Source organism: Carassius carassius, chromosome 43 (genome assembly GCF_963082965.1).
Source record: "Carassius carassius chromosome 43, fCarCar2.1, whole genome shotgun sequence".
In the NCBI taxonomy this organism is placed as follows: Eukaryota; Metazoa; Chordata; class Actinopteri; order Cypriniformes; family Cyprinidae; genus Carassius; species Carassius carassius.
The window spans coordinates 3,437,726-3,452,710 of NC_081797.1; the positions used below are offsets into that span (position 1 = coordinate 3,437,726).

At 33.1% G+C, this 14,985-nt stretch overlaps 1 long non-coding RNA gene across 1 annotated transcript; it reads left to right on the plus strand.

Moving 5' to 3' along the window:
• Positions 1-2,293: 2,293 nt before the first annotated feature.
• On the plus strand, positions 2,294-14,985 carry LOC132125393 (uncharacterized). Its single transcript, XR_009426906.1, has 3 exons — positions 2,294-2,467; positions 14,202-14,306; positions 14,385-14,985. It is a non-coding gene; the product is annotated as an uncharacterized LOC132125393 (long non-coding RNA).

Genomic DNA, 14,985 nt, shown 5'->3' on the forward strand with positions numbered 1-14,985 from the left:
GCTTTTAAGATCAGAATAAACTCAACAGATAATACTCAAAGAGTTGGAGAAATGTTGCATTGCATCACATTGCTCACCAAAGTGAATGGGTGCCGTCAGAATGAGAGTCCAAACAGTTGATAAAAACATCACAATAATCCAGTCCATCAGTTAACATCTTGCATAGCTAAAACCTGTGTGTTTGTAAGAAAGTTTGATTTATTAGTTGTTTAGACCCTCATTCTGACGGCACCCATTCACTGTAGAGGATTAACTGACGAGCAAGTGATGTAATGCTAAATTTCTCCAAATCTGATGAAGAAACAAACTCATCCTAATCTTGGATGTCCTGAGGGTGACTACATCTTCAGCAAAAGTTCATTTTTGTGTGAAATATCCCTTTAAGGTTAGCCATTTGCTCAAACCATTAACCATAAGAGTTATTTTGAGCCACATGCTATTGAGTTTAGCATCCAAATAATGATCTACATAAGCTAAATAATGTCCTTTTGCTTTACTTTTCATAAAATGTCTTACTTGATGTTTGCATTTGTTTGGCCTTTATTAGTTCTCAGCGCTCACCTCTCAGAAAGTGGCTCCAGACCGTTCAAGCACGACAGCCGTAATGAACTTAATAACCGTGAAATGAAGTTTTGTGATCTATGGAGAGGAGTAGAGTTTCTGTGAGTAAATCCTTGTCACATTCTGCACTTTTTTTGTTAAAGAGAATGACACGAGACAGTAAGTGTTAAAAGCGGAGACAGGCATTCTGCACGGACATAAATGTTCAATTATCTTTATTTTCACGACTGCACTTAGTCCATTCTGAGCATGAACAAAACTAATTGACTGCGGATTTGGTTTCTGGTGTGACGTTATTTGTAATGGACTGCGGTCCTTATTGTTAGAGTCTATGATATAATCTTCTCTTTTTCGCTTCCGCTGCATATGCGAGACTCTTGCTTATGAGCTGACTTGAGTTATTTCAACCCCAAAATAAACCTAAAGTACCTCACGCTTGCTGTTTCTACTCCACGTGCATCTTAAGACGAGCCTCGTTGTGACTGAATGCAAGAGCTTGTACGCATTCAGAATGCTGTGTTGCTCTTTTAATATTTTAATAACTCATTGTAAAAAAACATTTATTTTAGGTGCAAGACAGGCTTCTGTAAGCTCTGAGACTCTCTGGGTGCATTTACACTGCAAGGCCTAAAGCAGAGAATTATTGTCTTATATTTCCCATCTGTTTTCCTAGAAAAAAAAACAAAATGTATCTTCCAAAATGGGAACCAACCAAATTCATTTTTATGTGACATTGTGGGATAGGTTAATCCGAAATTGATTGCCAAACTATTTTAGTCTTTCTTTTAGTATTTAATTTATAATCAGTGCTGTGCAATTCAATGCAACCAACCAAATTCATTTATTAAGTGACATTTACAAACAGGTTAATCTAAAAACAGATAAAACAAACACCCAAGGATTTATCTGCTCCAACTGATTTATTTGTATTTTATGTTATTTTGATATTACATCTAATTCCATTTTCAGTTTATTTTCAATGCAGTGCAATGCACTGAATATAACCAAATTATTTTGTGGCATATAGGGACAGGTTAATCTGAAATTAGATAAAACACCAAAATTGACATGTCCAAATTAATGTTTATTTATTTTATATTATTGTCAGATTATTTATTTTATTTCATAATTTAATTTAATTTAATTTTCAGTGCAGTTCAAAGCAATGCAACCAACTAAATATTTTTTTTTTAGATTTATTTATTTATTTTGGTAAAATTTATTATAGGAACAAAATAAAATTAAATAAAACCAAATTTGATCTGACCAAATTCATTTACATGAATAATTGTAATATGAATTATTGTATTATTTAATTGTTTTATTTATTAATACAATTCAGCATTATTTTAATTTATTAATGCAATGTAACGTAGTAATGATAATTATTTTATTTATTAACATTGGTATGTAATGCAGTAATGAAAATTTGCAATACGTTAATGAAATTTTATTTTATTTTTCAATGCGCAGTACACTGCAGTGCAACTAAATGCATTTTAAAATGACATTTGGATATGAAATTGATCTGTTACACTATTAGCTTTTGTTGTATGTTTGAATACATTTTCAAAGTCTTTTGTCATTTTTTGCTTCCCATACATGTCATTATTAAATAAAACACACCATATGGGTTACTGTAATTTAACATGCATTGCAACCTGTGGTGTGTCAATGTCCCAATCCAGATGATATCACATAATATGTGTGTTTCTCTTTCTTTACAGATCAGATCTGTGCCAGATTTTGACAGTATAAATGTAGCCTGTTCTCAGATCTCGGGCCCTCGGCTCCACAGATGAATCGTGGGCTGTGATCTTCGTCCCTGGCAGGGCTTCAGCTCGCCCTCATGTCTGCCATCTGATTCTACACCTGCCAAACAACATGACCTCATCGGCACGGCACGGTGAGTTTGCCAGTCTATGATCATCGTTACAGACACAGCCTTACAGCATGCTCCAAAAATGCATTGTAAAACCTGATATTACTTGGTTGGCTTATAAAATCTATTGCTTTGATTAGTTTGAAGTGCTCCAGAAAGAATACCAGCATGCTCTGGATTCTCTGCCTCAATCCTGAGATGCTCACTAGGGGGTGCAACATCTAATAAAACATCATTATATCTAATAAAAGGTGATTTCTGCACCTCAAGTTTCACCAAATGGTATCACAGAGTTGCTATTATAATGACTGTTTCCAAACTGTTTTCCAAACATGAATCAGGAAGCAATATTATATTAGTAGCAAATTAATTAGTAATAATTAATATTTGGAATGAGTTTTCACTTTAGTTTAAGTTTTAGTGATTTGTCTTTTTTTATTAGTTTTATTGTTATTTTTTTCTGATCAGGAATTTAACTTAAACTTATTTATTTAATAGCAACATTTCTTTAAATTGTTTTAAGTCTTTTATCTAATACCTGTATTTTATTTCAGCTTTATTACAAATGATTTTTAACCTTTTTAGTTTTAGTTAACAATACGAACAGTGTTATTTCAGTATCATTGATATACTATTATTTTAGTAAAAGTTTTAGTTTCAGTTTTGTTGTTTGTTTTTGTAATGTAATTTTTCAATTTTCTATTTTAGTTTTAATAATTGTTTTATACTTCCAATTGAACTAAATCAAAATGAGAAATGTTGTGAACTAGCTGAAATAAATTTGTTTTATTTTATTTTATTCTATTTCAGTTAATGTTATTATTATTATTATTATTATTATTGATGTGATTATTATTTTGTTTAAAGTTAAAAAAAAAAAGTTTACTTAACTATAATAACCTTGGTGGGAATTTTCAATAGATGCCAAAATTTCAAAGCTTTCTCTTTTTTGAAAGATATTTATTTACTCTTGGAACATGAGAAAAAAATAATTACAATTTTGACCTATATGTATGCTAACCATCCATTTACATATATTCTTTATGCATTTTTCTGTGCTGTTCTACAATTATGGTAAAATCAAGTCCTCAAATTTACAGAGCAAAATACAAAAAATAAAAAGTTTACAAAGCAAACTTTTTTTTTTTATGGAAATAATCCAAATTAAAAGGAGCAGATTTTTCAAACTTGTTGGCTTGTGAGTAAAGTGAATCCCTCGAGTAAAGTCTTAAATCTATTCAGTTGCACCTACATTTTTTCCATTTGTTTGCCTTGTAAATTTCGTTATGTGTGACTCCTTTATGAGCAATTGTATAAGTTTAAAAAAGCAGAATGAGCTGCAAAATGTCAAACGTCTGGCTATGCAAGACTAAGAGCACTAAAAGTTTAGTTTCTGGTTCTTATGAATTCACACGTTGTCTTTGTGTCAGACACGAGGCTCAGATTAGTCATGAACACATTCACTAAACTCGGCGATTTTTCCTGCTAATGTGTGTTTGATGCCAGCGGACCGGATGCTCTGTCTGATGTCATCACCGTGGCACATCCTGTTTCTTTCCTGAAAGGTTTTTCCACTCATTAGCATGCACTTATCAGTCACTTCTGCCATTCATCTCGTTCCACTAATGACAAATACAAACCATAGTGTGAATTATATGCAAGCCACTCGCGCTGTGTAAGAACATTAAATCTCCCTGTGACATAAACAAGAGAACAGGGCACTGTGAAGGTGAAGAGAAACACACTCACAAATCAATACAATGGCTGCTTAGGTGATGTCCTTGTAAAAATTGTTCATTTGGGGGTTTAATATGACCTAGACATGTCTATATGTGGGATTCATCCATTATTAACCTCAAGTTTGAACGGATGACACATTTGAAGTTTAATTATGTAATTGTGTGTAAACATCCCATATACATTTAGGCTAATAAATATATTAATTGTAAGAATTATTATGATTAATAATAATAAATCAGACCCTGTTGCAATTATTAATATTAATCAGTTTAACAGATGATAATAATAATAATAATAATAATAATAATAATAATAATAATAATAATAATAATAAATCATACCAATAATAAAAATAATAATGTTTTTTTCATATTATTAGTATTATTATTATTATTAATTTGTTTTGGACTAAACTTTGTTATTATTATGATTATTAACAATAAATTAATTCATAAAACAATATTTTTTATAATATTAATACAATAAACCAGCTAATAAATCAATGAATTAATAAATTAATAAATATTTTTTATATTAATACAATAACCCAAACTATTAGTAGTAGTAGTTTTTAGTATTAGTATTTAATAATAACAAAATAATATCAAACAAATAATAATTGTTTAACCATATTGCTACTTTTAATCATATTCTGCCACTTTGTGAGTTTGTCTATAAAATGTACAGCTTATGAATGTTAATCAAGTTGTGTAAAAAAAGTATTAGTTTGATCAAGGCCCATTTTTCATTCTGTGCTTTTGTCAAACTATTAAACAGCCGGCAGCTATCAGTTTCCTCTCTGTGTCTGTCTCTAATGTTTCTGGATGCAGCTGGGAGACACTTAAGATCTCTTTGAAGTGCAGCAGATATTTTTAGGCATGGCACACCTAAGGGAGCTGGGGAGGAGGCCGAAACCAGTGGAGAGAGACGGGAAGCGAAATTTAAAGTAATCCATATTTGCTCTGGAGGACGTAGATTTCAAAGATTTAAATATGACCTAGATTTTTAGCCGAGGCGTCAGTAAGCGCTGACGTCACAGAGCGGGCCACAACTGACTTCACAGCTTTCTTCTCCTGTTATAATCAAACGGTTACTGCGCTTCTAGAGCGGACTAACATTTCTGTATGTTCAGTCGCAAAATGGGCTGTAAAGCAGCTAAAAGAAGCATTATTACGTAAGCAGAGAGTCTCGCAATCATTCCGCCGAGGAACGTGAGGTTATGTGTATTGCAATGGTCTTTAAAGGAATTAAATAAAGGATTGAATTGGTTTAAATCAAATAAAGAAAACGTTTTGTAATCAGTTTGAACTATTTGCAAATACTGTTTTCATTTTTAAATACAAATAGCGCTAGAAGAACATTCCGTTCCATTCCCAGAAGATTCTAACGTTTACTGTCGGTCAGACAGGAAAGTTTTCTTTATGTAAACTCCCTCTTCTCTAAACGCTTGGAGAACGTTCTCAAATTTCCTTTTATAAAAATGTCAAAGTTAGGGAATGTTCTGTGTTTGCTGGATGTGTACATACATTAAAAACGCTAAACAGTTTTTCTTGTCTCCTCACATTCAGCTGAACACACGAATCTCATAAATGGTTCTTTATATTTTAAATTCAAGCGAAGTTTGACAAAATGTTGATTCGTTTGCATCACAGGATATCACTGATAGTCATTTAACATTTCTATTGTAGCTATAATAAGTTATCATGGACCACAAAACCAGTCATAAGGGTCATTTTTCGAAATCTAAGCTTTCCACTGATGTGTGGTTTGTCCGGACGGTATTTGTCTGAGATACAACTATTTGAAAATCTGGAATCTGAGGGTGCGAAAAAATCTAAATATTGAGAAAATCGCCTTTAAAGCTGTCCAAATGAATTCTTAGCAATGCATATTACTGATCAAAAATTAAGTTTTAATATATTCACAGTAGAAAATTTACAAAACATCTTACTGGAACATGATCTTTACTTAATGTCGTAATGATTTTAGGCATGAAATAAAAAATGATCATTTTGACCCGTGCAATGTTTTTTTTTTTTTGGCTATTGCTACAAATATACCCCAGAGACTTAAGACTGGCTTCACGGTACAAGCTCACAACTATTATATGTTTATCTACATGTTACATCTTAAAATGAAACACTGAAGCGTCACACTGAAAATCATAATAAAGCCCCACTTCCTTTGATTTGATTGGCCATCTCAATAATAGTGACACTGATAGAGCTGTTGAAGCAGAGGCAGGCCATCCTAACTTCTTGTCCTACAATTAGACATCATAAGTGTGTTTTGTGTTTTGTCAGCTTAATTAAAACGCATCTCTCGCATGACAGAGTTTCTGGGTAGTAATTAGCCAGCAGCACTCAGCAGGTAAAGGATCTTGCTTTATAATGGAATCTCCACAGGTTGCGTTCTTTTCGCAAAAGCACAACGTTAATGGAAGGTCATGAAAGAAACAACGAACACTTTGCAGTTTTGACTTTATCATGCTCCCCTGAGGTGTCTTTATAGTGTTGAGCATTTCAAGGGAGTTTCTAGTTCGTATATTATTAACATAAATAGTCTTCGCCTGCAGTAGAGAGTCGTTCTCTGTCTGCACACAATAGAGCTGCTTCATGGCTGACAACAAGGGCGTTAGAGTTCAGTAGAGACAATGTGACATGCCTACCAATATCCAGCGACTCCTAACTTGTCCCTAGCAATTTGGCATTTAATTGATCAAACAATTAAATGTCAGTTGTCTGCCGTTATGTCCCCACCAATGCCAAAATCAAACCCATGACCTTGGCTGACAAGCAAGTTTTATTTCTCCAATATAATGCAAGTAAACACAACCTGAAAATGTAAACAAAAATAGTCCAAGTGTTTTTTATTCATGTTTAGGAGCATCCGTTTACAGTGGGACACATTTTAAAGGTCATTTGCACAGGGAAACACAATATAATCTCACCGTCTTTAACGTATCTGGCTGCGCTCAGTTGCCTTCTGTAATTTTTCAGCCCGTGTTCATTCGCCTCCAGGTCAAGATCCCCAGACGGATGCAGAACACATAAATTAGTTTTGCCATCTCATAAACGTTGAAGTGGTAATTTAACCTCTTGCGTTTAGTCAGCAGTTATACTTCACTGTCATGAAGTCTGATGGCTTCAGTGAGGGCCCACGTTCATGAAAAACTATAAAAACAATATCCATTACCCTGCTAAACCATCTGTTAGTCAGCACACAAAAATATCCCTCGCTCAGCATAACGCTCACAGATATATGGAGTTACAGTCAAACCAAAATGTATTCAGACTCCTTCAACATGTCTCACATTATCACTGTTTATTCACTATAGTTTAGAAAATAGTAGTAAATTATGACAAGAGTTATGAGTAAAACTGTATCTTGATAATGTCAGATAACAACCACTAGTAAAAAATTATATTTGGTGTCTGAATAATGTTTGGTTTGACTGTGTAAGTCTGTATGGCCATGATAGCACCATATTCTGTCTGTTTTCAGTTTTTTGGCAATGGGTCAACCAAATTTGTTAACGCTTCATTAGCATTGGTGACCCTGCAGCACAAAAGCAGTCTTAAGTCTCTGGGGTATATTTGTAACAATACACTGTATGGGTCAAAATTATACATTTTTATTTTATGTCAGAAATCAGTAGGATATTAAGTGAAGATCATGTTCCATGAAGATATTTTGTAAATTTACTACCACAAATATATCAAAACTTAATTTTTGATCAGTAATATGCATTGCTTAGAATTCATTTGGACAACTTTAAAGGTGATTTTCTCAATATTAAGATTTTTTGGCGCCCTCAGATGCCAGATTTTCAAATAGTTGTATCTCAGACAAATATTGTCTGATCCTAATAAACCATACATCAATGGAAAGCTCATTTATTCAGTTAATGAATTCAGTTAATAAATTGACCCTTATGACTGGTGTTGTGCTCCGAAGTCACATATGTCATACTAGAAAAATAGTTTATGGCCCCTACAAAGACCACAAAGACATGGCCTGACATGCTATTTATTATTATCTATGTATTGTTTTAGAAACAAGAAGTCAGAGGACTAAAACCCATTATCATTTTAGAGAGCATTTGACTGAACAAAAATCATCTTATGGATGATTATGGATGGATTACGCAAGATGATTCATCAATTATTTTGATCACTATTCCTGTAAGAAAAAGACTGTAATTAAAATAATTGCTATACAATGTCAATTTTAACTAATCCGATTTTCCAGTAAATAAGTGACTTTGTTAAAAGATTGAATTAAGATTAAAAAAAATTATTAATATTTTTTACAACTACTATACTGTTTTTTATACAACTATACTATTTTTATAACATATTATGTATTAGGCCATGTAATGTATTACTTATAGGCACATTTTTTAGAAGGATATTTTTTAATATAATGCTTTTTTTCAGCAAATAATTTTCTTACATAATAAAGTGGTAAAGATCAACATGTTTTTATTTTTAACTTTTTGTATTATACACACACACAATTTATTTATTTCTATTAATATATTTAAATATAAAATTATTTTATTCCCGCTTTTTGAAATACTATTTATATAATATGTAATATATATATTTAATAAAATTTTTCTTCAAATCTTATATATAATTACATTTATGATATTAAATAAATGTTATAATGTTATATAGAATTTTAATGCAATTTAGTTCTGTGTTTTAAAACCAAATAATCATCACATGACAACTATAAAGACAAAGACGCAATATGAAAATGAGAAAAGCCTTAAACGTCTCAAGTCTCTTTGTCTTGCCTGCCAATAAAGCATCTGTACTTCCTTGCAACAATTTACCTATCAAGATTTCTCTGAATATATCTTGTAATAAGTCTATCTTGTTGTGTTTCATTAGCAGATTCGTGTTTTATGCATTCATGTATTTTAGTTCATATTTTCTATTCCATCTTTGCAGTGTTGTTAGTGCGTTCAGTTAGCTCTAGCCATGCTACTGTCACCTTCCACTGGATATCTGTGAGATTTGTCTTGTTTTTGGCAGGGCAGGTGTGAGTGGTCTGGTTCCTGGTGTCCTCGGCTCTCTGCAGGTGGAGAGAAGCCGTGATTAATGCCGCGGTGCCCTTTACTGTTTCAGAGCGACAGGGCGGCATTAGCATTCTCAACATGAAGAGCAGCCAGTGTGTGTCTGCTGTGGAGAACAGGAAAACAACAGAATACACGTTTACTCAATCTGTTCACACACACATGCACACACTGCAGTTCTGCAGTGCTGGTTTGCTCCATTTGCATTCCGTTTTTTCCCTCTCTGAGAGCATCTACTCTGTTAATTATTTTACAGACGCTTGAACAAGACATGCTAGCTGTCCTAGGCGACTTTACACAGATTTGCTCATTTCCTTAAAATGCAATTACAAACCTGTTCTCCTTCTGGGAGCCAATACCGAAAGCAATCTTTTAAGCACTAAATCAATACGGTTTCTGTGGCATCATTGCGAATTAATGTCCTGAGCCTCCTTGTTGTGTCCGATGGCATCTCTTCATCAATGGAAACATTTTCCTCATAAACGAATGAGTCAGATTTATCAGTTAATCATCACACTTTGCAACATCAACGCTGCAAATCCTTCAAACAAAACACATTTGTGCAACTATGCATTGATTTTCTAAACATGTGCGTGTCTTACTGCACCGGCAGATTTATTTCACTGACATCTTAAGCTTGTTTACAATTAAGATAAAATGCTCCCATAATAAAGATACATTGTTTAAAAGCCAAGTCAATATCTAATGCAGTCCTGCATCAGTACATTTATCTTATTTGAAGGTATTTTAGATATTTGAACTAGATAAAAACAAACTGTGATGCTATATATGTAGTCCATACAAATATTTAAGTGTCTGATATCCAAAATGCAGAACAAAGTATTTTTAAAGTTAAAATATGTTCATAAAAATGTTAAATGTTTTCATGTAGGCCTGTTTATATAAATATTTGTTTTAAATATGTATTTGTGCTGTCAAATCAATTAATTACAATTGCATCCAAAAATAAAAGTTTGTGTTTGCATAATCTGTTTAATACATAAATACACACATGCATGTATATATTTAAGAAATATATGTAATTTATATTTATATATAATATAAATTAATTATTTATATATATATATATATATATTTGTGTGTGTGTGTGTGTGTGTGTGTGTGTGCGTGTGTGTGCGTGCGTGCGTGCGTGCGTGTGTGTGTGTACCATGTATATTTCTATATAAATACACACACATTTAATAAATATTTACATTGTAACCAAAGTTTGTATGTATTCATTTATTTATTTATTTATTGACAAGATTATTTTTTCACAATGTATTTTTTTCATTGCTGAAACGGGACACACTTGCATTTCTTGCAAGTCACTATAAAAGCAGTACAAGTTGTTTTTAAAAGCACATCTCAACCAGCATGTTTCTCGTGAAGTAGGCTGTATTGTTGAAGGAAGTGTTTCTGGTTAGGTTAGTTAAGAAACCCGGCAGTGGTGACAGCAACATCAACAGGGCCTAGTTAACAAGTCTTTGCTCTGGTCATCTCGGCAGATATTAAGGAGCGAGATGGTCCCACCAGTGGTGGCAGTAAGTCAGTGTGAAATGGTTGTTCATGGCCCCTGATTCATTCTCCCAGCAGGCTTGGATAGAGCCCATAAACGCTGCTGAGGACGTAATCAATCTGAGTGTGTGTGTAAGCGTGCGCCGTGTCTGCCAGAGAAAAAATGTACTTTTGAAAGCCTTTATGCACATCCGTGAGTTTAGCGTGAAAAAAGAGACCAGGCTGTTAAAATGGCTCATTAGAAATGACAGTCTTTTGATGTATATTTCAGATAGATATGCATGTGTGTGTCTGATATCCAGTATGCAGAACATTTAAGTATTTGTTATGCTTTTTGAAACTAAAATAATAAAGTAACTGTGAAGACATAACATGCATAATAAATATTTTTATAAAAGTATTATTAATGGTATAGTTAATGCAATACCCAAAATAAAACAAATATACATTTCTGCATAATGCATTTTAATACTTTAGTATATTGTATAGATTACCATCAATTTCATGTATAATGGACAAACAAGAATTATTAACATAAACTGTTTGTATTATTTAATATTTATATTTTTGTTTGTATAGTTGACTTAGTAAAGTTGTATATTAACATTAGCTCATGTATAATAAACAAACATTAATTAACCATAGTATAAATGAGCATTAACCTCGATCAAATGCTGTAATTGTGATTCTCTGTTAGTTCTTAACTAATGAATTGAACCTTATTGTAATGCGTTACTGATGTCTTTGTATTCTCCATTCCAAGCACATTTCCATTCCATTCCATTCTGATTGGTTCCATCCAGATCCATTTCATTCCATTCCGGCTGCATCATAATTCGTTTCTATCCTATTCCCTTCCAGCAAGATCCATTCTTTCATTTCTTGCCTTTTCTTCAGTTCCTTTCCCCCTTCAGCGGTCGCCTTAGTGGCGTTTTCATTAACTCATAGATGTCTGTCGCAGCTGCCTATGTGTTCACATTAATAACCTCCACACACAAACCATTTGATCATCGCTGGCCCACAGCTAATGACCCTCGCCTGGCTTCACACCATTTCATGACTGTATATGGATGGAAAATACACATGCGATCTTTACTGAAGACCTGACTGAACCATGAAAGCAGCTAACAGCAGACCAAGCAGTGAGTCAATAAAACTGCAGAAACCTCTCACGTTAGAAGGAAAAAAGGTTTGTGCAAACTGTTTGACAGATCAAGAAGCAAATCATCTGTATTTTAGTTCACATAAAAGAAATGACGATTCGGTTATCATTTACTCATTCTTGTAATATCACTCATTTGTTCATATATCATTTATATATTTCTCAGTAAAACAGAATATTTAACAACAACAAATGTGGCACAGTATTTTTTTTTTTTTTATGTACTCACCCTCAGTCCATCCATAATGTAGATGAGTTTGTTTCTTTATGGGAACAGATTTGACAAAATGGAGAAAGTGAATGGGTGCCGTCAGAATGAGAGTCCAAACAGCTGATAAAAACACCACAATAATCCAATATAATAATCGGGAGCGGTGTGGATTACATGTGGATTATTCTGATGTGACTCTCATTCTGACGGCACCCATTCACTGCAGAGGATCCACTGGTGAGCAAGTGATGTAATGCTACATTTCTCCAAACCTGATGAAGAAACAAACTCATTTAGACCTTGGATGACCATGAGAGTGAGTAACTATTTAAATTGTACCTCTTAAGATTTGTTTGGATGTTTTTCTGTGGAATGTGCAGGTCTCCACTTTTAGACATGCAGGAACATGTTTAGTTAGAAAGTAAAAAGACTATACTTTGTTGACTTGGAAGATAGTCCACAGTCATAAACTCATAGAGATTTTCATGGTACTTCATGGTGCCTACAGCCTTTTTGGAGCTTAAAATAAAAAAAAATGCAGCATGCAGGAGCTTCTGAAGCGTCTCCTTTCAGTGTGTCATAATAAAAATAAAAAGGATTTTTTTTTTCTCGCAGTGATGTAATATAAAAAACCATCTATTGGTTCCCCAAAGAACATTTCAGTGAACATAAGAACCATTTTTATGTGTGAATTATGATGTGTGTTGAATTGAACGCTTCCAGGGAAGTTAATGTCCTTTATAGAACCTTCAATGGCAATAAAGAACTTTTATTTTGAACAGAAATGCTTTCTCGCTGCCTGCATGGTTAATCTGTAGAATTGTTTGCACATATTCAGAAACGCTTGCTACATGACTGTTTGCAGAAACACTCCAGAATGAGTGTGCAGTACGAAAACACTTCTATCATGGGTCTGTCCTTCATCATGAGGGTGTTAAACACTAAGTAAAGTAAGTTAATATCTTAATAAATGTTAAGATGTTCGTAATCGTTTCAATAAATGTGCTATGCAGCTAAATATGGCATGCAAACAGGTCACAGATCACTCACGTTGTATATCCTCTTTGTCGTGGCATTAGTGTCATTGATAATGTAATCAGATCTGTGAGCATCATCTTGTTTGCAGATGTAGGTCACGGTCTTAATTAGCGTGCTCGTTTATTAATTTTCAGCAGGTGAAAAACACTGCTATCATCCTCTGGATTTATGTGGCCGAGTAATTATTTAATGTATATTTAAATGAATATAATGTGAGTTCTTGGCCTGAGGGGTTTGAATGCTTGATCCTCAATAAAAGGCTGGAAATTTTATTGGGTTATGATGATTGCAGACCTGTGGTATTAAGATGTCCAAATGCTATTTGATCATTTATTGCATGAATAATTTATAAGTTTTATTCAGCAGTGGCATTATATCGATCAAAAGTTACAGTATATACATTATTACATTAATATAAATACATTATACACAGTATACATTAGTTTGAACTTTCTATTCATCAAAGAATCCTGAAAAAAAAAACATGCATCACAGTTTCCACAAAAATATGAAGCAGCAAAACTGTTTTTAACATGGATAATAATCATAAATGTTGATTTTGGGCAGGATCATGTGACTCTGAAGACTAGCTTAATGATGCTGAAAATTCAGCTTTGCATCACATGAATAAATGTAAAAAAATATTCAGATAGAAAAAAGTTGTTTTAATATTTAATAATATTTCAGAACTTTACCAAATAAAATGAATCCTTGGTGTACAGAAAATACTTCTTTCAAAAATATTTAAAAAATCGTACTTACCGCAAATGAAGTGCATCTGTTTTTGATCAAATAAATGGATCCTCCTTGGTGAGCTTAAAAGAGACCTAATTTTGAAACATTGAATAGTCTTACTGACCCCAAATCTTTGGGAATATATATATATATATATATATATATATATATAGTTATAATTTATTTTTTATAAAGCTATAATTTAGTTATAAAGCTATAATTTTGTTATATAGTTATAAAGCTATAATTTATTTTTTATGAGTCTCAGTTTTCCAGTTACACCTGGACATAGAGAAAGACATTGACAAGCAAAAAATTATGAAATCCGGGACTTGAAAATTATTTATCTTCTTTTGTCAGCCCATCAGAGGGAGTAAATCCTTTTTCTACTTTTTTGGCTCTTTATCTGTTCTATTGTGCCTAAGCTCTCTCTGTCTGTTATCTCTGACAGTGGTCTTTAGCCCTGTTTAAGAATTTAAACTTCGGCTGGATTGGCTCTTGCCATTTGACTCTGAAGAGGCTGACAGTGACAGAGATGTGTGAATGTCCCAGCAGAGGATTCGATCTGCACCGCAGGCCAAGTGTGCTGAAATACACCGTTTAATGTGCCAATTGTCACTTGGTACAGCGATTGCTTTTGAAGAAGAGCTAATCGTTGGATTTGCCAAAGTTTGCCATCAGGTTAGTGATATCAGAGTGATACCAGTGTTCTAGAATATATTCTGTTTCGGTTTTTGTCTTTCTGTTTTCTGTGCAAGTATTCACAAATACCCATGTGCTTTCTAATTTAGATAAACCACCTGTAAATGTTTAAAGTGTTAAAATGTTCAAGTAAAACAAACTAAAACTGAATCGTGGACAGAATAAGCTGCAAATCGAGACGTTAGGCCACTAGTACACATTCATCCACGCAAGATTTACAACAGGACAGGATGCAGATTTATTTGTGAATTCAGACAACAACTAACCATTTTTCACTAAAACATCCTGGGCAGCAAATTATTCATACAGTAAACACAAACATTGATTCCAGTAGTTTTTGTCATTGTTAA